Here is a 23267-nt window from a genome sequence, read left to right on the forward strand (position 1 = left end):
TACTTCAAAGAAATATAACATTTATTTGTCTTTTTAAAATTATGTACATTCAACTCACGGACTAGAAAATATACTCCAAACCCTTAAATTCAAAATATTGCTTCAAATGATAAAGTTTATAGTACAATTAACTAATACCTACTCATATGTATATGATTCTTCAAGTAATTATAATTACTCAGGCATGTGTATATAATGGAGCTTTGCAAAACATTTTTAAATTTTTAAAATTATACAAATATAGTATAAAACTCAAAAGGAAGACTTTGTCACATGTATCTCAAACAAAGTGTTAATATTTCTAATACTAACAAACCTCTTAGTCATTGAGGGACAAAGACATGAACAATGATAGGAACACGCCAAAAGGACATGCCAGCCAAATTCAAGGGGCTCTTCCGAATGGTCAAATCTGAGATACCTTGGGCAACAAAATAAATGTGGACAGTAATAGATCATAACACACAGAATAAAATAAATATGCCTGAGTCCATACTGACAAAAATAATTAAGTACACAAATAATTAAAATGGAAGAGGGGAAGCTCTTCCGCACAGCAGAATTCCAATTTATATGTGTGGAAATTACTAATTGGCAAACACCACAGTATTCATTATCATAGACAAGAATCACCAATAGATGCTGAAATTACTGGGGTAAATAGGTTGAGAAAAAACATTTGCATAGCCTTAAAGTATAATCCCCACAAAACCGGAAAAAAGCATGACTTCATAGGGAGAAATCTCATTTAATTATGTGATTAAAAGTAAGATCACCAGTAACAAGACATACTGGCATCATGTGCCTCCTGATACAATGCACTGAGAAGAGCATAACACCGATTCTTTGATATTCTTGCCCAAACACACTTCCTGAATTTTATCAGGAGGAAACATCAGACAAACTCAAACTGAGTACATTTTACACAAAAACTGGACAGTATTCAACAGTCAGGAAAGACAAAGAAAAACTGAGGAACTGTCGTAACTTGGAAGAGATCAAGATGACATGAAAACTTGATCCCCAAACAGAAAAAGGACACTAGTGGAACAAGTGGTAAAATCTGAAGATTTGTAAGTAGTTAAAAATATTAATTTCCTACATGGAGGTCTTATAAAGGTATTTAATATTTGAAAAGATACAAGAATAATTTGGCATTTTTTGCGACCTTTTTCTCAGTCTTTAAATTTTTTGAAGTGAAGAGCGAAAAGGCAAAAATAAAATTTTAAAAGGAAGAAAAGGATATGCAGTGTCGCCATCAACCTATTCCCCAGGAATCAATTTTCTTCCCAACAGACAGCTATACGTCACATACGTTCCAGAGATTTTCTATACAAATAAACATATGTATATGCATATGTTTATGCATATATATATTAGGAATCCTACCATATATGCCATTGTTTTAATGACTGTATATTAGATATATATTACATATATTTAATTATTGATGGCCATTTATTATGTTTATAATATTGTGGTATTATAAACAATACTGGAATAAATGCTGCATTTCCTACATATACTAGTTCTTGTAGTATAAACCTATAGAAGTGAAATTTCTGGTTCAAAGCATATAAAGATTTGAATTTTTATTGATACGGCTAAATTGTCTCCACAGGTGATATGTCAATTTACATTTTTATGATCAGTCTAGGAGTGCCTATTCTTCATGATTCCATTAACATATTTGCCAATATGATTGATATAAAACATACCTCATTTTCATTTTAATATGCATTTCTCTTACCGTAAATCAAGTTAAGGCTTATTTCATATATGTAAACTCCATTTGTGCTTTCTTTTCCATGAAAGTGTATTCTTTTACTTTGCCTATTAGAATGGGGTTACTCATTGGTTTTCCTTTGCATTATTTCCAAATTTAACACAACTTTGCAAAACAGGTATTACTATCTCCTTTCAGTAGATAAAGAAAGAAGCTCAATGGGTCAAGACATTGTCCCAAAGTTAGAATGTATCTGTACAGTTGAGAATCCCATTTCACCTAACTTCAGTGAGAGCTCTTTCTACAGCCTTATTGTCTGGATTAAAGTGAAAAAAGAGAGGAACCCTTTCCTGTAACCTGAAGAGTGCACATTCTTTATAGTTATAGATGGACCTTGTCCCAGTTGTTAATTACCCCCCTTCCTGGTAGAATGACCCCTGGACTCTCCTCTGTTCACCGGTTTCAGCTTCACTCTTTGCATTTTTCTGTTAAAATATTATTTATCTCATGTCTGGTCTCCAATTCTATTTTCTTCTTGTAAACGAAAGATGAGGAAACAGAGTTTAGAAGAAGACTTGAAAGCATTCAGACGATGTTCTGGAAATCTGGTAGAAATTAATATGTTAGAGAATGTGGCCAAGCTGAATTGCAAGCCTTTGATTAAGTTTCTCCTAGGTCTGGTCAGTGACTATCAGAACACCAGAGTCTCTGAGGGTCTTGTGAAAAGTGCATTCCTAGGCTTTACCACTGCCTCTGGAATCCCCATATCTGAATACCAAGTATTCATAGTTTCTAGAAGTTCCTCCAGGAGATTCCTATATACACTAAAGTTGACAAAACACTGCACTGCCATCCAGAGTGTGATCTACAGACTAGCAGCAATTGCACCACCTGGGTGTTTGTTAGAAATGCAAAATCTCAAGTTGCCTCATGGATACAGTGGATCAGACTCTATATTTTAACATGATCCTCAGAGGATTCACATGCACATTAAAGTTTGGGAAGCACTGCTCTAGAATAAAAAAGGGTAAAGAGTATGAAAAATAACTTTTATTGCGGTAAAATGGACATACAGTAATCTGCACAGACTGCAGATTGTGGGACTTTTCGGCCTCTATGATTGCATGAGCCAATTTCTTATAATAAATAAATAATAAACAAATGAACAAACAAATTCCCCTATTGGTTCTGTTTCTCTGGAGAAGTTTGATTAATACATTAACACAGTGGCTTTCAAATAGACTATTTTAATTTTGATAAGGTCTAAATTAACAATTTTAAAATTTCACGGTGTGTGCTTTTTGTATCTTCCTTAAGAACTGTATGGCTAATGCAAAAGCAAAGATGGCCTGTTTTCTCTTAGATTACATTTAGGTCTGTGAGCCAATCTGAATTAATTTTTCCCCACTGGTGTGAAGTAAGGGCAGAGTGTCATTTTATTTATTTATTTCACATCTGGATGTCTAATAGTTCCAGCACCATTTGTTGAAAAGAATCTTCCTTCTCTGTTGGATTTCCTTGTCTCAAAATCAATTGACTATAAATGTGAAAGTCTATTTCAGGTCTCTGTACTCTGCTCCACTGAATTTTAGGTCTGTCCTTAGGTCAGGGCCACATTGTCTTCATTACTGTAGCTTTATAGTAAGCATTGAAGTCAGGTGGTGTGAGCCTTCCAACTTTGTGGTTCTTCTTCAAAATTGGCTTTACTAGAACTATTGACTTTCTATATGTATTTTAGGATCAGTTTGTCAGTATCTACAAAAAAGCCTAGTGGGGTTTTTATAGGGATTGCAACCAGAAATCATTTTGGGAAAAATTAACACCTTAACAATATTAGAGTCTTCTAATTCATAAACACAGGATCTCTCTCCATTTATTTAGGTATTTTTCTCATCAGGCTTTGTAGCTAGTAATGTATAGGACTTGCATATATTTTGCTGAATTTATCACTATCAGTTTATGTTTAATGCTATTATAAATAGTTCTGTGACTGTTAATGTAATTCTTAATTATTCATTGTTTACATAGAGATATACAGCATATTTTTGTATATTATTCCAGGATTCTAAGAAACTATCCCAGGATAAGTAGGGGTTGCCTACATGGGGTGGGGTAAACCTGGAAAAGAAGGAAAGGTACTGAGAAATGCACAGGATGAGGTGGGCAAGATGGGAGCCCTACACATTCCATCCTGACCCAAGTGTCAGTAGCAAAGCAGGAGGTGATGGGAGGCGGCAGGATGTGATGCTACAGGGGGTGAATTATGGAGGGCATTTAAACCAAGCCAAGGGATTAAGAGGTTTGGAGTTCATTCTGTGGAGAGTGGAGAAGCTACTGAAATATATAAACCATCAAGTTCCATATCGCATTGTGTTTCAGAGGGCACATGGATGGCTATGAAGATTATGGGTTTGCCTGGGGGAAGGAGGAGCGTGATGAGAACATATCTGAGGCAGGGAGATGGGTCAGGGAGCTGAGAAAGTGAGTCGGGTCATGAGATGATAAGGCAGGAACTAGGGAGGATGAGAGCTGAGGAGTAGGAGGAGATCCTGATCTGTCTGAGGTTGAATCAGCTTGTCCTGCTGGCCATGCAGTGGGGTGCCGGTCTCTCCTCAGCGCCATACACAAAAATAAACTCAAAATGGAGTAAAGTTCTAAATATAAGACCTGATACCACAAAACTGCTAGAAGAAACATAGAGAGTAAACTCCTGAACATCAGCATTAGTAGTTTTTTCTGGATATGTCTCCCTATGCAAAGCAAAAAGTAAACAAGTGGAACTACATGAAACAAAGAAGTTCTGCATAGCAAAGGAAACAATCAACAAAATGGAAAGGAAACCTACCATTTGGGATAATATATTTGCAAATGATATAACTGATAAGGGGCTAATATCCAAAATATATGAAGAACTCATACAACTCAACACCAAAACCTCCACAAATAATCCAATTAAAAAATGGTAGAGGACCCGAATAGACATTTTTCCAAGGAAGACATACAGATGGCCAACAGGCACATGAAAAGATGCTCCACATCACTAATTATGAAGAAAACACAAATCAAAACTGCAAAGAGATACCACCTTACACCAGTCTGATAGCTAATATCAACAAGACAAGGAAAAGCAAATGTTGGTGAGGATGTGGAGAAAAGAGAACCCTCGTACATTGTTGATAGGAATATAAATTGGCACAGCCACTATGGAAAAAAGTTCAAAGTTTTTGGTCTTCGGTTCAAAAAACTAAAAATAGAAATACTATATGACCCTATAGAAATATAAATACTTATATTCTACTTCTGGGAATCTACCTGAAGAAAACAAAATCACAAATTCTAAAAGATATATGATCTCCTATGTTTATCACAGCATTATTTATAATAGCCAAGATAGGGTAGCAACCTAAGTATCCATATTGATAGATGATTAATGGATAAAGAGGTGTGATATACATATACAAAGGAATATCACTCATCCATAAAAAAGATAAACATTTTGCCATTTGTGACAATATGGATAGACCTAGAGGGTGTTATGTTAAGTGAAATAAAAGATAAGGTAAGACAGGAAAAAAAGGCAACATTTGACTTTACTTATCTGTGGACACTAAAAAACAAAACAAATGAAAAAACAAAAGAAACATATACTCACAAACACAGAGGACAGAATGGTGTGGCCATAGAGGAAGGAGGTGAGGGGTGGACAAAATAGGTGCAGGAGAAAAAAAAATTACTGAGAGTGATAACTTGCTCTGGGCAATGGTCACATGTCAAAATTGATCAAGCTGTACACTAATTTTTATGCATTTTATTGTATGTACCTCAACAATGACAAAAAAAGTAAACCAATAGTCCAAGGAACTTTGTCCTTTTAACAAAGAGAAAACCAAATTTTAATTTTGTACCAGCTTACTTTTGATATTAAAATTCACTTAGCTTAATTAAGTTCATTCTAATCTTAGCCAGCTTGACCAAATATTAAAATTTCTTTCTAAAGATTCCTTTTCCACAAAGCAACTACAACTTTCATTTTTATACTCAGATTTTGTCCTGTGTTTTCTATCTTTTCCGTTTGGAAATAATCAACCTCACTTTAGGACAAAATTACTTTCTTTTTTTTCACTGAAGATGCATTTCCATTTCCATATCTTCTTTTACCAAAAATGCATATCCTACTTTGTTTGCATATGGAGATGTTTCCCTTATTAGTTCTAGTATTTTTAATTACATATATTGGAATTTTTAACCTTTAGTAATCATTAATTTCTAGTGAAAACTAAGAAGCAAGCAATTGTAAACTGTCTTTCACAGTAGCATTCTGTGTCTTGGCAAATTTAGAAATACATTTTACAATTTCTAGAAACATATGCTTTATCACAATTTTTTAGTGTGGTGCAAAACATGTTTTACTAATAGATCCCAATATAGTTTCTCTGTAAAAGAAAACCATAAGTGAATAAACCTATTTTTGGTAATTAATGTTTTAGTATTTTTATCTTGATTGTAAATGATCTGGATGTTTAATGAGTATCCACTGAAATTAGCAAAATATCAAGGTTTCATATTACCAAAAAGATTTGGGAGCACTAAAAATTGTAACTAAAAACTTTGATCCCACCTACCTCTACTTAATTTACTTACTCCCCAAAATCATGTTTAGATTACTAATGAAAACTTTATCATACCAAGTTATTTATTTAGAAAATAATGTCCTACTTGTCACTTATTCTATCCCTGCACAAAGAGATTACATGTAGTGGGAAAGACGGATGTGAAATCCTATCACTTACGTGTCAGTGGGATGAGTTCAGTAAGAGGAGGTTCAGCCGAGAGTACTAAGGTTAGACAGGCAGGAACACCACCCCTCCACCTGAGAGCATCCAGCAAGGCCCTCAGGACTGGGTGTTTGCCAGACACAGGCAGGAAAGAGAATTCTAGAAAGAGGGAACAGTATACGTAAACTAAGAAACGTGAAAAAAAGGCACATCTGGGAGAGAGCCAAAATTTCTGTGTGTGTGTGTGTGTGTGTGTGTGTGTAAGGCTGGCTGAAGTCCAGGTTGGAAAGGCCCTGTGTGCTGTGCCTTGGAGTATGCATTTGGTCCCACACCAGTGCAGCAGGAGCATGACATTGTCAGTTCTGAGATCTAGAAAGGCAACTCTGGTGGCAGTGGCCAGAAGGGAAAAAGAATGGAGGTAGGAGGCCAGGTAGGACCAGTCGCTGGAGTCCCAGCAATTACAGAGGGTACCAGGTCCAGCAAGGTGGGCAGAGAATCAACAGTGACAGTGCTTACGGGCACTAAAAAGGAAGACACCATTGTACATAATCCAACTGATTGACAAAGACGGGGGACTGAAAATTCCTGAGTGCTGTAAGCCTTATCTGGGGCTCCACGAGAAGCCTTTGCCAGTTAGGACTTGAGCAAGCTGTGCATTCATAAACATTGCTATGAAGTGGGTTTGTGTTTAGTTTAGTTCTGGGTTTTTTTTTCAAAGGAATAGTAAAATGCTTATTTAAGAGAAGCTTTAAAACCACTGCATTTTAAAGCAAGTGTAATTTCTGATCAGAGGGGTCTACTGCACAGGGACTGATAGGTAGGGCAGACTATTTTTTTTACTTCACTTTAGCTGAATAAATTTCTTTTCTATTAGTTTTTATCTTCTGCAATTAATCTGCCACCTTGTGGCCTAGTGAGAAATTTCAGTTTTCATAGATTGTGGAGGGAAGACTCATGAAGCAGGAATCAATGTTCTCCTGGCTAACACAAGCATCGACACAATATTGACGGTCACGATTAATACGTCAATACAGGATGCCGTTCTCTAACTGTATAATGCCCTCTGATCTGCTATCCAAACGGCATTTTTTAATTTCCCAAGAATGCATGGCATAAGAAAGAGCTTGAATCATGGACACTTCTTGTATTTATATGCTTTTGACTCCATAAAATGAAAAACTAGAATATGGTCCTTATATTTGAATGAGAAGAGAAACTGCTCTAAAAGCTACAGGGCCCTGTAAGATTAAATTCAACTTATAAATTATTGCTTAAAAAAAGAAAGTTAATTTACAAACTAGATAAAATGTAGATACTGAACAAACCACCAGCAGGTGAATGGAATGTCACTCCTCTGGTTGAGTCAGGAGACCTGTGTATAATAATTGATCTTCTTGAGGAGTGGAGAGGACTGCGTTTGTGTGAGATGGGTGAACTGAATCACTTCTGAGATTCTATACGAAACAAACAAGCAACCTCCCTGTCCATACCAAATGGTGGCCTTAGCCAGCAGTGCATGCACCAAGCCTGTAAAGGGTTCTGCTGGTCCCTGCTGCAGGCCTTTCACCATTTAGATGATAAAAGCAAGGCTAGGAGAGGAATCCCAGGGAGAGGGTGGGGCAGGAATGCAGGGCAACAGGATCACCAGAGTCGAACAAACTGGCCAAATTTCAGCCTTGCCCTTACTTCAACCTATTCTCAACTGCAGAAATTCTGCCAAAAGAAAGATGTCTTTTTTAAAAATTGCGATTTAATTGACATATAGTATTACATTAGTTTCAGGTGTTCACTATGACACGATGTTTGTACATATTGCAAAATGATGAAAGAGGTCTTTTAATCATTACATTCTTCTAGCACAATATTTATAATAGTGAACCATTACTATAGATGTGGCCAAAGTTCATTTTTCTTCTATTGTGAAGCAGGGATATGCAAAGCCAATTAAAAAGCCTAAATAAGATTTTGAAGTGATGTTTAGATCACCGAGGTGGCAGTGCTTCTCCTGCTTCTAGTGGTATAGCTTTAATTTGACGACACACTGCCATTCATTCTGAAAACAGTGTCAGTTGATCCCTTTGGTTTCTAAGTCTGAGCATATTGTTCACAAATAGTGATACCTTAGGGTCCTCCTTCCTAAGAGTTTTACTTCATATTTGCTATCTGTGTTAAAGAATTGCTACATAAATTGCATAAATGTCCTGAATTTGGTAGTAGTTTGTTGCCGGTCAGTCTCAATTACTCTTTACGATGTGAGAGAAATGCAGTTTTGAAACATTGTATGCCTCTGATATTAAAAATACTGGCTTTAAAAAAAAATACTGGCTTCTTCCTCAGAATGATGATGATGAATTTACTCTATTTGTGGTAAAGACAGGAGCACGGGAGGTAGAAGGTAGCTGAAAGGTAACTGAGACTACTCGGTCGCTGTCTGAGTTAACTCCTCTTTGCTCTGAAAACTGGGTTTGGTGTTGCTCTCTTCTGCCACGCCAGCTCCTGGAGAGGAAAAGGGACCTGACCACTGTGTATAGAATCATGGTGAATATTATGCAAATGATAGGGAATCAAAACTGATCACTCTTGGATGCCCCCAGAGAGAAGCTGAGGTGGCAGGCATGGCTGGAGTTGGGTCCCAAAGGCTGAAGGTGTGGGTAACAAAAGATGGAGGAGTCGGAGGAGGACAGCACATGCCCAGGGGTCAGCGTTGCGGGTCAAACACTTTACACTTGCGAACAATGCAAGATAAGTACACAGCTCAATACCGTCTCTTAGATTTTACAGTCTTCTGAGAGGGTGTGCAGGGGAGGGAGGGAGTCCCTCAGCCTCTGCTCAGCAGTGTGTAACGAGGGGACCCTTGGTGGTGACCTGGAAAGTGGTATGGAACAGTGATTCTCTACCTTGGGTGCATATAAGCTACCTGAAGAGCTTTGAAATAGCTTATGTCCAGGTCCCGTCCACCACTCTGAGTGTGGGACCCAGGCATCATATTTGTTAAAGCTCTTCAGGTGATTCTAAAGTATTGTCTGGTTTGAGCATCACTAGTGTAGAAATATAAGATTTCAAACCTGCAGCAGGTAAAAAAGCTATGTCATTTATATCTCAGACAATTAGATGTGGCACAGCCACTACCTGCCTGTCCCAGCTGCTGAAAAGAGCCAGTAACCTGCAAGCCTGGCTTGCAGCCCACTTGGTTCAGTTCTAACCAGACCCTGGACTGCACCAGGAGCTCAGCGCTCAGTAGCTGGTGGCAGCACTGAAATTAATTTTGCCTCTCAACATACAATCCATCCAGGGCACTCCCATCCTCCAAGAGCTTCAACTTTTCCCCCTCTTCCCAGCTGACATTTCTGGGTTGCCTTCCTGCCCCCGCTGGAACTGATCACACTCAGCATGCTAGCCAACCTCACTGGGACTCTCCTCCCCTTAGAGCTGGATTGTGACCGCTTTTCACCAGCTGCTAGCTAAGGGCCTGCTGAAGCCTGGTGGAGCTCACCATTGGCTCATCAGATTGGACATCTCTGATATCAATTTCAAGATGGAAAGAGCTGAGGTCCCAGAATCCTCCAGGACAATGGGATTTGCACAGCCAGCTCCGCCTGCTGGGGCCCTCCTAGGTCTGGGAAATATTCTGGAGACTGAACATCCAGTTCTCAGCTGCCTCCCTTTTCTACTGGCCTGTCGCTGCCTCAACACTGAGACCAAATGGTCAGAGCTCAAAATCATAGCACTTGGCTGGTGGGAGGGTAAATAAAACCTGGGCACTCCTCCAGGGGTTCAGATGTTTTGGTGACTGGGAAGTCTGGGAAGGCACCTAAGAAACATGCAGTCCTCTTCCTCCTCCAGCTCATCACGTGGTGTCACCATAGGGCTTCTGAAGGGAAGAAAGGGATGGGGGCAAATGAGACATGAGTTATGAAGGTAACAGAATTGCAAAGAAGAGGGGAGCTTGGCTCAAAGAACTGTCTAATGCAAAAGGATGCAATCAAGGCACGGATGATTTTCCCATGTCCACAGAACACATGAATCACTGATTTCAACATTCTGGCCCACTGCTCCCAGACTTGGACTTAAAATATATCTCGATATATTATGCCAGGTACTGACTATCAATCAGCTGGAGCTGTGATGGAGCTGAAAACCATCAGACATCCTTTCTTCTTCCTAAGCCACCAACACAAGACAGGCATGCATGGATGGGGTGGAGCTCAGAGCAGGAAACCAGAGAGGAAGCCTGTGCTAGGGAGAAGCAAACTAATTCTTAAAGGTCTTGTGGTATGAGAGACTAATTAATATGTTTTCTATTAGGGCCAATTCTCACAATTCTTTCTTCTTTTCAAATACCCTTTTTATACCCAAGGACACTTCCTCTCAGAGCAGTCTCTCCTGTGATCCTCTCCCCACCCCTGTTTTTTGTTCCAAATGACTGGTGTGCTGTTGAACTGAAAGAGGAACATGGCTGTGTGCAAGTCCCTCCAGGCTCCCAGGCAGCCTGCCAAGTTGAGGCTGTGGACAGAAAAGGGGCAGGAGCAGTGATGAGACTCAGGAGTGCCTCTCCATGCTGGGTGGCCATTCTCTCCCTTTGGAATCTAATGTGTGATCCTGCCCCAGCCTCTGCAAATGTTAGGTTCTGCAGGCACCAAATGTTCCCTGAGAATGTCCTTTTTTCAAAGTCAAACAAAAACACAAGAAAAGGTTGGTTTGCCCATGCCATGGAAGAGAAAGGAAAAATAATACCAGAAGGTGAAAGACTGCTTTCAGTGCAGTTTGGGGTGGTGGAGGGGGACCTAGAAGCACAGCCAGGCAGATATTCCTGATTAATGCTGGTCTCCTCTCTCCCACTGTTAGCAAAATTTATCCACTTGGATGTCCTATGATCACCTCTGATGTCACCACCACTCTCTTAGTCACCCAAAACTGAAACCCGAGTTATCCTTGATGCTCTTTCTTTCTAATCTCCAGCATTTAATTGCCTCAATGTTCAATAGTTTCGCCCTTAAAATGCCTCCAGGTCCACTCCTTTATCTATCCGTGACCATCCCTTGTCCTTGTCCTCATCTCTTTATCTTTGGATTGACATAGTCACTTGGTCTCAAGTCACTCTCCAGCTTCAAGCCCCACACTACTAGGCCAATATTCCTCAACCCAAAGTTCTTCTTTTACTGCCCTACTCAGCAACCTACAGAGGGTTCCTGTGCTGATATCCAAAGGCTACAACTCTCTGCACTGAACTGAGAACTATATTTCCTATTTGTATCATTTCTAACTATGTCTCATAGTTAGAACAGTTGCCATACTTCCTAACTGCATCATTTATAACTATGTCTCAATAGTGCACATGTGCTCCAAAAACCGTGTTTCCACACACAGAGTGAGCCCCTTGCTTAGTGGACAAGTAGCCTTCTGTTTGCTTTTCAGCATCAAGCAGGGATCAAAGTGAGGCCCCAAAACTTTGGATGTTCCTAGCAAGACCTCCTCACCCTCACCTCGCCACTGCTAGCAAAGCTATCTTCATTCTGTCTTTTAGCATTGTTTGCATTTGTTTCCTCAAAAAACACAGGTCTTCCTATTCATCCCCAGCTCCCAGACTGTCCTCACAGGACACCGCACATCCCCTTTTCTGACCCCATCTCTCACTGTTCTTCAACTCGTGAAACAAGTTCAATGTGCCTTTTGTAACTCACTGTCCATCAGCAGCAAAACTTCCTACACGCTCAGCTTCTCCTCTGAATGCTTCCATATCATCTCCCTCCCACTAAAAGTTGACTCTCCCCCAAGGATACAGTTCAGGTGAAGCTGCTCCTGCAGCTTTCTCAAATGTGAGCTGCTTTCTCGACCACATCTCTCTGGCCAGTAGGTTCTGGTGGAGGGCATTTTGGTGTCCTCCTTGCTCCTTTTGGTGCTTCTAGACCATTCTCCCTTTCTCTTCTCTCGCTCTTCTCTAAAAGCATCTGGCTTTGCTATTACGTCATTATACTATGCTGCCTACTGCTCTTCTTTGTGACAAACACCTATCAACCCCCCGATTACATTCCATCATTCCTTGAGGATTTTAACTCCTGACTCATTGTCCTCCTCCCCAATATACTCCTCTTACAGCTCTTGATGATGTCAATGTGATTGATGCTCCCAAAATAGTGACCTCCTCCCCTTCGATGATCATACTATAGATTTTATTTTTACCAATAATTATAACCTATATTATCAATTTCCAATCATCACTATACATCTTTCTAGTTTACAAGATACCTGGACTCCAAAAATCTTTTCTCACACCAAAACCTACAAAGTCTCATTTTCTCCACTACTGATTTCACTGACCCTTGCTCCCCTCTTATCCTCATTTATTCCTTTCCCAGATTAAATTCTATGGTGAATCATTGTATTTACTCCCACACAGACAGCCTCAGTTCCCTCGCCTGTCTCTCATTTTGTTGTACTCCACTGTATTAAAGTATAAGAAAAATTTAAAACCAGACTCTGATAAAAATACTGAAGAGTGCAAATCAAATATTTTATTCAATAATTAATTAATGAGCAAATTAGGAAGAAGTTATAACCAGTTCCAAGAGCATTTAAGATACTAAGTATAAGATTGCTAGATGATGATTTACAAACCCAGTTAACATTCAACAAGGGTCATAAACTATGTGTTCTATGGGGCAGAAAACATCTTCATCCCTATTGGACAAAAGCTACAACTTCATATGCAACTTCACATGTTGCCTGGGATTTTTAATCAATAGTTAACCATGAGTTGAACTAAGCTCATTCCCTAGATAACACTTGGGTGGCCGTCATTACCACATGACAAAAAGGACATTGCACTCACAGTTCTGCTTTATTTCGCAAATGTGGTTAAGTCCAACTATTCTGCACTTGTGTTGCATGTCAAACTGTAGATGTAGGTAGACAGTAGATGGTAACTATTATCATTCTGGTATGTAAGTTTTACAGGAGCATATGGAGTTTTTGAGAAATCTGTAGGAGTGTAAGTTCTTAGCCTTTGCATAGCTAATAATTCTACTAACACTTGATTATCTGATTGGGTATAGAATTCTAGGCTGAAAATGATTTGTCCTCAGGATTTTAAAGGCATTGTGTCATGGTATTGTAGCATCCAGTGTTACTCTTAAGTATGAGGACATTTTGATTGTCATCTTTTTGGTAATTTTTTTTCTTCTTAGAAACTAGTAGAATGTCTTATTCTGGTGTTTTGAATTTTCATTCTGATGTGCTTTGCAGTACCTAATCTTTTATTCATTGTGCTGGCTACTGTATTGATCCATTACTCTGAGAATTTTTCTTGAATTATTTCTTCAATAATTTTTTCCTGTTTTCTCTTTCTGCTCAGGCTTTCCATATTATTCAGGGATTGATCCTCCAATCATCTTTTTACTTCTATTGCCTCTTCATTAGGAGAATTCTCTCCTAGTCTCTCTGTTGAATTATTTTTAAATTCTGCTTTCAGTTACAACAGCTCTTTTTAAGTTTCTTATTTTTTATTTTATATATCTTTCTGTTTTGTTTCATGGATGCAACATCTCTGAACCCTCTGATAATATAACTGATACTTTTCCCCCTCCTGTTCTATGAATTATGTGTGTTTTATTCTGAGTTTCTTTTTTTTCTTTCTGTTGGCTTTATACTTGGCCTCTCAAATTGGAGGTGCTCACAAATATTTGGTGATCTTTAGCTCTCCTTTGTCATATAAAAGTGAGGTACAAAAATTGCAGAGAGGACAAGATTTTCTGACTGCATAGCAGGAAGACTTTTTCATGCAGTCAGAAAATACAGATCTTTTCTTTGGGGTTGATCAGGATCACAACAGTTAGCTTATGTAGAATAAGCTAGGTTAGCTGTAATTAATGAGAAAATTTTTTTTCAAAATCTCAATGGCTTAACAATCAATATTTACCTTTCCTACTATATGGTGGTCAACTTTGCTCCAGGTACAAAATTACTCCAAATCATCTTATGATGCCTCTATTTCCTCATGTTGCTTCAAGTGTTTGTCACAATAAGGAAAATGAAAGCATAGAAAATAGTGCTTTGGCTCTTGAATGCTTCCACCCAGGAGTAACACACATGACTTCTCATATGCTATTTATTAAAGCAAATTACATGTCCATAACTTCAAAGAGTGGGAAAGTACAGTCCTCCCAAGTATCTGGGGGGGGGCGAAGAACTAGCCATACTAGCAGACAGCACTAACATTTACCACACTGACTGAGTCACTCCCTTAAAAATATTTTTCTTGATTTCCTCACTCCTCCAGAGCAGACTGTTCAGACACTAAATATCCCCTTGCTCAAGTATTGGGAAGTTGCTTCCTTTTTTTCTTTTTTTCCTCAAGAGTACAGTATGTTGACTAAATTAAATAGAAATCAAGAAATGCTAGATATAAACAAAAGCAGAATTCTTCTGCCTGCTACATTTCCCATAGCAGTTTGAAAGCAATAAAAAAAACCTTCAGTTTTTCTTTTTTTGCCATCCTGTGTCTTCCTAAATTCACTCTTGATCTAATCATAGCCCCAGTTAAGAGACAAAAATAAGGTGGAAATGAAAGTAACAGCAAACAGAGGTGTGGTTGGGAGCTGGTTGTGGCCAGCTTCCAAGTGACTACCTTTGTACTTTATCATTAACTCTATGCAGCTACACATGAAAGGGGAGGGAAGCTAGCAAAAAAAGACTGTCTTGACAGTAACATCTTTTAGGACCCAGAGCCATGACTGACAAGACAGTTTACCTGCAGGTGCCCAGGCAGTGATGGTAGAATTCAGATTTCTTGGGCGGAAGCAATTTAGATTCTCTAGTGATAGAAGAGAATTGAATTAAAGACATCACCCTTCCAAAGCCCACAGCACTCTGGAGAGCCAACAGGTCCCAAGCATTACCGTTTTGGGAATTAGGTACAAAAGTGACTGCAAACCAGACAAAATGGTCGTCCAAATTCAAGAGAAGACTTCAAAACCAATTTGTTCCTCTGATTCTGGTTCCAAAGAAACTAAGAGCTCAGAATGCACGTAAATGGTGCCTGGTTCATTGTTTCTTTCCTAATTGCTGTTGGATGTCAACTTAATAAATAACCACATATATTCACTGAGAAAACATATAAAGTTAAACTTTACATCCTTGTTATAAAACATTGATTTGTTCCAAAATTTGGAGTTAGATTGGCCAATAGATAAAGGAATGTGTTAACCTTGTCACCCTAAATCAGCTCTCTGAGCCCAGGCCACCCCAGACACATTCCCCACTGTGAGTAGAGAGTCACTGAGAAAGCCCTTAGCCCACCACTGGGCCTCTCGATGTGGCCCTCTGACACACATCTTCCTCAGCTCCATGCAACCTAGACTCACTGCTTTGTTCATTCGCCACATGCAGAGGTCCTCAACCACCTCTAGAAGCAGTGTAAATGTGCTATTCATAGCTCTAAGGCCCTCTACAGTCTGACAGCTTATTTGCTAACTGAGGTCCCCACGTTATCAGTTATTGGGTGCAGGCCACCTTGGGGAGGGGTATCCCCTCAGGGGAGGTGGTTCTTTGTAGAGTAGACCATTCATAAAGGAGCTGACAACTGAAGGCTGCTGGCCCACAGCACTCCCAGGAGCGAGGACAAGTCTCCATTGAACAGGGGATCAGGTAAGCACATCCCAGTGCCCACCACACTGCTATTTCCAGTCATTTCTCCCTGCACACTCTCTAGCCAGACTTCAAACTTCAAATTCCTGCCCCGGATTTAGTTTGTCCACATCTTTCAGACAAATATCCACTTGTCCGCAAAGTCCTCATCCTTTCCAATGAATGACCCACCTCCTTGTTTCCCCACTTTATCTCTGATTTGTCACACTATGTCAGGAATATCTGCCCCTATGGGAAGCTTACTTCTACATTTATGTTTATGTTGCTTAGTAACTTTCCTCCATTATTTACAGTGGCCAGCTCTCTGTCTATAAATATAAAGAATCAGGATCCAAATAATATTTCATTATTTTCCAACTTTTCATTCATTGAACATGCTTTCATTATGTAACCAGGAAGCAGAGGGGGTATGTGAATGCACTTTCAACTCTAGGTTCCAAACTACTGTTCACTCTCAAAGAGTTGTCCTCTTTTGTGTTTTTCATGAACCAAACTCAGTAATATCACTTCCTGCAGCAAGTGGATTCCTGTCAGTTCATTCCGATCACATGAGAAATTGTCTTTTTAAGGGAGAAGAGGACTCATTTCTCCAAAATGACCAGAGAAACTAGGCCAGCTGGAGTTAGAAAAGCTCCTCTAAATTTCCTCCTCTGGCCATTAAGCTGAGCAGATGAGTTGATAAACTTACTCCCCACCATCTACAGTAGTGGCCTCAGCAATATTAAGCTTCACCAGGCAAAACAGCTTCTGACTTCCAAGAAAGTGCAGTTCAAAGTGAGACCCAAAGTGACTCTTAAGCAATACTTGTCAGGGGGTGGGGAAGGCAGGGCGGGAAGAGTAGAGATATTTGAAAAGTTAAGTGGCACAGAAGATGTATGTATGCTACCCAAATTATCTCCATTTCCATGTGTTCTATTAGGAGAGAAAATTGAACTGACACTTGGAACTTTCCCTCCTTAAGAAGATATCACCACTGACCCATGACCAAAGATGCATCCTCTTGGAATTCTTTCCTGATTGCAGGGATGGCTTAACAAGAGAACCATGAGGACATTTCCTCTTTCATGTCTTGTGATCAAAAGCACACTTGATATGCACGGCCAGCTAGGGTTAAAGGCGTGATACCAAGGGGGAAAGCAGTCTCTCTGGGATGCTAACTCATGCATTAGAACCCAAAACTGGCCAAGGTCGCTTTGGTTCCATCTTCTAATCAGCTGTTTGGCTTAGGAGGAGCTAATAATGAAAGGGTTTTGTTGTTTATCATAGCTTTTATTCAGCCATTATAAGTTATTATCCTGCAAAGCTTTAAATTCTATTGAGAATCTATGCACAATGGAAAAGACACGGGAAAGGTCAAATAGTTAAGACATGTCTCCTGTCCTTGAAAGATAGCATCTATTTGGAGAAACTTGAAGTTGAAAGATTTCATTCCTCTTTTGGGGTTGGAAGGGGCTTCACAGATCTCCTAGTTCAAGTCAGATTGCTAGCTCACTACTATGCACATCTTTAAATACACTGGTTTCTAATTTCAGCTCTAGACTGCTCAGCTTCTTTGGGTTTGGTTTTGAGAAGAGAAGAATGTAGCCCTGAGAGCTGAAGTGATTTGTGATTTGTTTAGAATCACTCAGCTAATTAGTTTCAGGGCTTGGGTCTCCATATTCCTAGCCCAATGAACTTGTCATTTTCCAAACTGCCCTCATGGCCTGCAATAATTCAAGACTAATCTATGAGTCAGTTCATCTTAAAACATTTTTTTCACCTACTTTTATTTCATTAAGAAAAATAACTCAGACACACAAAAAAGCACCAAGAATAATATACTGAGTCTCCAACACTCACTACCTCACTGAAGAAATAAAATATTATAGTCACAATAGAATCTCTCTGTACTTTTAAATCTTTTCCTAAATATCCCTCCCAAGAGCTAACCAATACCTTGAATTTGCTGTTTATCTTTTCCATGAATATTTTAAACTTCATTGCATATGTATATGTCTACAAATAACATATAATATTACTTTGCATGTTTTAAAGCTTTATAAATCGGTCATATGGTATATGTTATTCTGAACCCTGCTTTTTACTCAATATATTTTTGAGGTTTATAGATTATTAATGTATATATAATTCTGATTCATTTTTGCTATCTATACTACCACTTTTTTATCCATTCTTCTTTTTCTTGTTCATATATAAGTAGATAGGTTTAAATTTTCTGTTTATTTAATTAACATTTGCATACTGTTCCCTTGGGCACCTTGGGGAATATACTAGGAGTCAGATTGCTAGCTCACTACTACGCACATCTTTAAATTCACTGGTTTGTAATTTCAGCTCTAGACTTCTCAGCTTCTTTGGGTTTGATTTTGTCAGTCTACCTGCTTACCTCTACATTGCTGACTTTTCAGCTGAGTGCAAGTTTAAGATTTTAATGATGGAAGAGCTTGACACCTACTTAAGATTGAAGATGCAAGTCTGGTTTACATATGGGTAAGTAGCCAGTCTCTGAATTGGGCTGGTTAACTTACTGGGGTCTATGGTAAGCTCCAGAGAAAGAATCAACATAGGTACCTGCCACCGGAGACAGTGCTGAGTACATAGAAGAGAAGCACACGCTTGTCAATACCAGTAAAGCTAGCCTTCCTGTAAGGGCAGGAGAGGTCATGTGATATCAGTAATGTGATGCTCCCAGGTCTTCCACCCAAAGCTTCGAAATTCCACCCACACATTCATCTCATGCAATCCTCCACTAACATGCAAAGAATGGGGGTATCAGGGTGAATTTCTAAGATGTAATATTTATTCAAATCTTAATATGAAGTTTATTTTGGTGGTGGGGGTGGTGAGATGGGGTATAACATCTCCCGAGGGAAATAGATGCCTAGAGCTTAACAGTGATGAGAGTACAACACTGGCTGTCTTTAAAGCCCATTTTGCTTACTATCTCCTCCATGAAGTATTCCCCAATACCTCTGGCTACAAGTAATCTCTATGTTCTGATCTCCTACAGAATTTTGTACCTCTTTTATGACAATTACCAGACAATGAATTTCATAAATATGCAAGATCAGAGGACTGTGCATAGTGAATCAGATACCGGTTGTTGCATAAGAGACCACCTCCAAACTTAGTGACTTAAAGCAGCCATTTATTTGCTCACAGTTCTGCAATGTGGTCAGGGCTCAGCTCAGTCAGTTCATCTCAGCTCCATGTGGTACTGGTTAGGGTCCCTCATGTGGCTGCACCCAGCTGACCATGCAACTCAGGCTGGAATGGCAAGGTATCCTGTCATTTTTCAGATTTCCTTCCATGTGGTCTTTCCAGCAGAATAACCAAGACCTCCTTACATAGTGACTGGCTCCCAAGAGAGCAAAAGCAGAGGCTGCCAGACCTGCTGATGGCTAAGCTCAAAGTGGCACAGTGTCACTTCTGCCTCATTCTACCAGTTAAAGTAAGCTACAAAATCAGCCCAGCTTTTGAGGAGAGGAGAATAGACTCCATGTCTTGATGGGATGAACAACATAAATCTATAGAGATGGGAGGACTTTCTGGAGGACATCTTTCAAGATAATATACCATGCATACTATCTTAGGTAAAGTATTTAATGAAAAAGTAAACAAAAGTACAGCTTCCAGAGCTCTGGTGGAGGGAGTGTGAAAGAAACACACCCCACTGAGGCCACCAATGAAAGAGAAAGTCAGTTTGTACCATCTCAGGTAGCATGGAACCCAGAAATGGAACTGTGAAGCTCTGCTTGCCCAGTTGGCTTGGTTGGGGCACAGTGGCCACTCTAGCATAGTGTGGTAGTCATGAACTGTTCACAAAAATTTCCATTCTCTTCCTTGCACAACTATACTCCCCTACTCTCTCTGAAATTAGGTCTGACCACATGATTTGCTTTGGCCAGTAAAATTTGAGCAGACCCAGTACTTGTCACATCGAGACAGAAACTCAAGGCACCAGTATGCAACTTACCACATTCCCTTTTTCCTGCCATGGTGAGATGGAGAGTCTGCTAGTCTGGATCCCTGAGTGAATACAATGAGTAGAGCCCCCATGAGTGTGGTCCACAGAGTCACTCCGAGGCTAAGGAACCAAGAATGGGGCCAGGCAGCCAGGACCAAAGCCAGAGCCTTGTGGAGCATGAGTGAGAAATAAACTTTTGTGAAGCCACTACAATTGTTAGGTTGTCTGTTTCTGCAGCAAAATTGTATTATTTTCTATTGCTGTGTAACAGATTACTGTAAAGTTAGCACTTAAAACAATTGGCATTTATTATCTCAGTTTCCATGGGTTAGGATTAGGCATGGCTGAGAACTGTCCTCTGCTCAGTGTCTCTCAAGGCAGATATTAAGGTGTCAGCTGGCTTCATCCTCATTTGGAGGCTTGACTGAGGAAAGATCCTCCGCCAAGTTCAGGTTAGTGGTAGAAATTAGTTCCTTGCAGTTGTAGACTGAGGTGTCTGTGTTCTTGCTGGGTGTCACCTGATGGCTGTTCTCAACTCCTTGAGGCTGCCCACATGCCTGACCATGTGGCCTCCTCCATCTCCAAAGACAGCTATGGAGAAACCTCCTCGTATTCAATCTATCTCATATTTCAAACTCTCTGACTTCTCCAGTTTATGATCCCTAGACTCAGATTTTAAGGGTTTACTTGATTAGGTCAACCCCACCAGGATAACTGCCCTTATTAAAGTCAACTATGCTATATTAATCCATTGCGTTTATAGTTCTGGAGTTTATACAGAGAGTATACCAGGGTGTGGGACTCTCAGGAGACATCTTAGAATTCTGCCTAAGACACTAACCTAGGCAATACTGTATGACACAAATGGTTCAGATATACTAAAAAGACATGAAAAAGTAGCAGAGTGAATCCCATGCTCTTTGCACTCCCAATCCAATTACTTTTCCAATTCACAGTATTTTCCTAGAGTGTGTATCTTGGGACTTTTCACCAGAGAGGACAATGGCTCATGAAATCCATGTGGTTTGGAAGACACATGGGAATCAAGCTGAGGTATCCCAGGGCTACACAGTTTCCTTTAAGCTCTAAAGGCTATCTCACACCACACCTCTGCCCCATAAAGACCCTCATAAAATGTAACTACATTTATGATTTACATGTTAATTATTATAGTCTTTCTTGGAAACAAACTGGAAATTTGTATCAGTGAGCCTTAAATTGTTCATTATATTGAACTTAGTAAACCTAATTTCTGAAATAATCAGAATAAATGCTCAGATTTATTTGCAAGGAGGATTTGAAGGTTACTTACCATCAAATGAAAATACATAAATATTCAACATTAGAGTACTAATTAAGTAAATTAAACCAGGCATATAGTATGGATTTTATGTAGCCATTAAAAATTATATTTTTGAAAAATATTTAAAGATATGATATGATCATTAATTATGTTATTAAATAGGATATAAACTGTATATAAAGAATTATTTCATTTAGAAATAAATATATATGTGGAAGTACCTCAAGAAAATATGACACTTCAATTATTTATTTCAAAGTGACACAATTGTTTCTTTCTTCTTGCTAAGTTTCTTATTTTCCAAATTTCAGCAATGAAATTACATTATGTATGAAACCAGGAAAACAAACAATAAATGTTCTTATTTTAGAGCTTAAAATAAATTGCTTCTAGGTACCTCTAGCACTTTCAAGGCAGCCATTCATAAGTTATTAATAGTACACAATAAAAATGTTCTCATTTATTTGTGAAACAAGGCAATAATTTGTTGCCTTGGTTTGCATGTCTGCAAGCACCTAAAAGTTGCAGAATTTATAAAATGACTTAATTTTTCAGACTTTGGGCCACATTAGAGCAAATCAGAAATAACAGTCATTTTCTGAATTATCAAAAGTTTGTGTGGTCAGACAACATACAGGAAATGGTAAATTCCTAGAAACAACCTTCCAAGGCTGAATCATGAAGAAATAGAATATCTGAATAGACTGAACCAGTAATCAAAATTCTCCCAACAAACGAAATCCAGGACCAGACAGCTTCACTGGTGAATTCTACCAAACATTCAAAGAAGAATTAATGCCAATCCTTCTCAAACTCAAAAAAATAGAAGAGAAGGGAATACTTCCAAAGTCACTTTATGAGGCCAGTATTACCTTGGTACCAAAACCAGACATGGACACCACAAGAAAAGAAAATTACAGGACAACATCCCTGATGAAGATAGATAAAAAAAAAATCCTTAACAGAAAGAATGCTAGCAGACTGAATTCAACAATACATTAAAAGGATCGTGCACTATCAAGAGAGATTTATTTCAGGGATGCAAACATGACTCAATCAATATGATATACCACATTAACAAAATGAAGGATAAAAATCATATGATTACCTCAATAGATTCAAAAAAGCACCTGACAAATTCAACATCCATATGATAAAAATTATCAACAAACTATGTATAGAGAAACATACCTCAACATAATAAAGGCCACATATGACAAACTCATAGCTACTCACTGGTGGAAAGCTGAATGGTTTTCCTCTAAGATAAGGAACATGATTGTCCCCCCTCTTAATTCAACATAGTATTAGATATCCTAGTCAAAGCAACCAGGGAAGAAAAAGACATAAAAAGTACCCAAATCAGATATGAAGAAGTAAAGTGCCACTATTTGCAGGTGACATGACATTATATATAAAAACCCCTGAAGACTCCACCAAAAATCATTAGACCTAATCTACAAATTCAGTAAAGTTGCTTAGTACAAAATCAATATGCAAAAATCAGTTGTGTTTCTCTACACTAATAATGAACTATCAATAAGAGAAAGTAAGAAAACAATCCCATCTGAAGTTGTATCAAAAAGATAAAATACCTAGGAATAAGTTTAATTAAGCAGGTGAAAGACATGTACTCTGAAAATGACAAGACAATGACAAAAGAAATTCAAGAAGACAAAAATAAGTGGAAATTATTCCATGGTCATGGACTGGAAGAATTAATATTGTTAAAATGTCCATATAACTGACAGCAATCTACAGAGTCAATTCAATACCAATAGCATTTTTCATAGAAAGAGAATAATCAATCTTAAAATTTGTATGTAACCACAAAAGACCTTGAATAGCCAAAGC

At 38.8% G+C, this 23267-nt stretch overlaps 1 long non-coding RNA gene across 2 annotated transcripts in view; it reads right to left on the minus strand.

Annotated features, from left to right (window-relative positions):
- Positions 1 to 5128: 5128 nt before the first annotated feature.
- LOC140849941 (uncharacterized) overlaps positions 5129 to 23267 on the minus strand; it is a 194431-nt gene continuing 176292 nt past the window's right edge. The window contains exons 3-4 of one of the 2 annotated variants that reach the window (XR_012132380.1): positions 10313 to 10372; positions 5129 to 8997 (exon numbers count right to left, since the gene is read on the minus strand). This is a non-coding gene — a long non-coding RNA (uncharacterized lncRNA). Of the gene's footprint in view, positions 10373 to 23267 lie in introns of both variants that reach the window. The other variant, XR_012132379.1, reaches the window with a different exon arrangement.

This window comes from Manis javanica, chromosome 6, assembly GCF_040802235.1.
Source record: "Manis javanica isolate MJ-LG chromosome 6, MJ_LKY, whole genome shotgun sequence".
Lineage (NCBI taxonomy): Eukaryota > Metazoa > Chordata > Mammalia > Pholidota > Manidae > Manis > Manis javanica.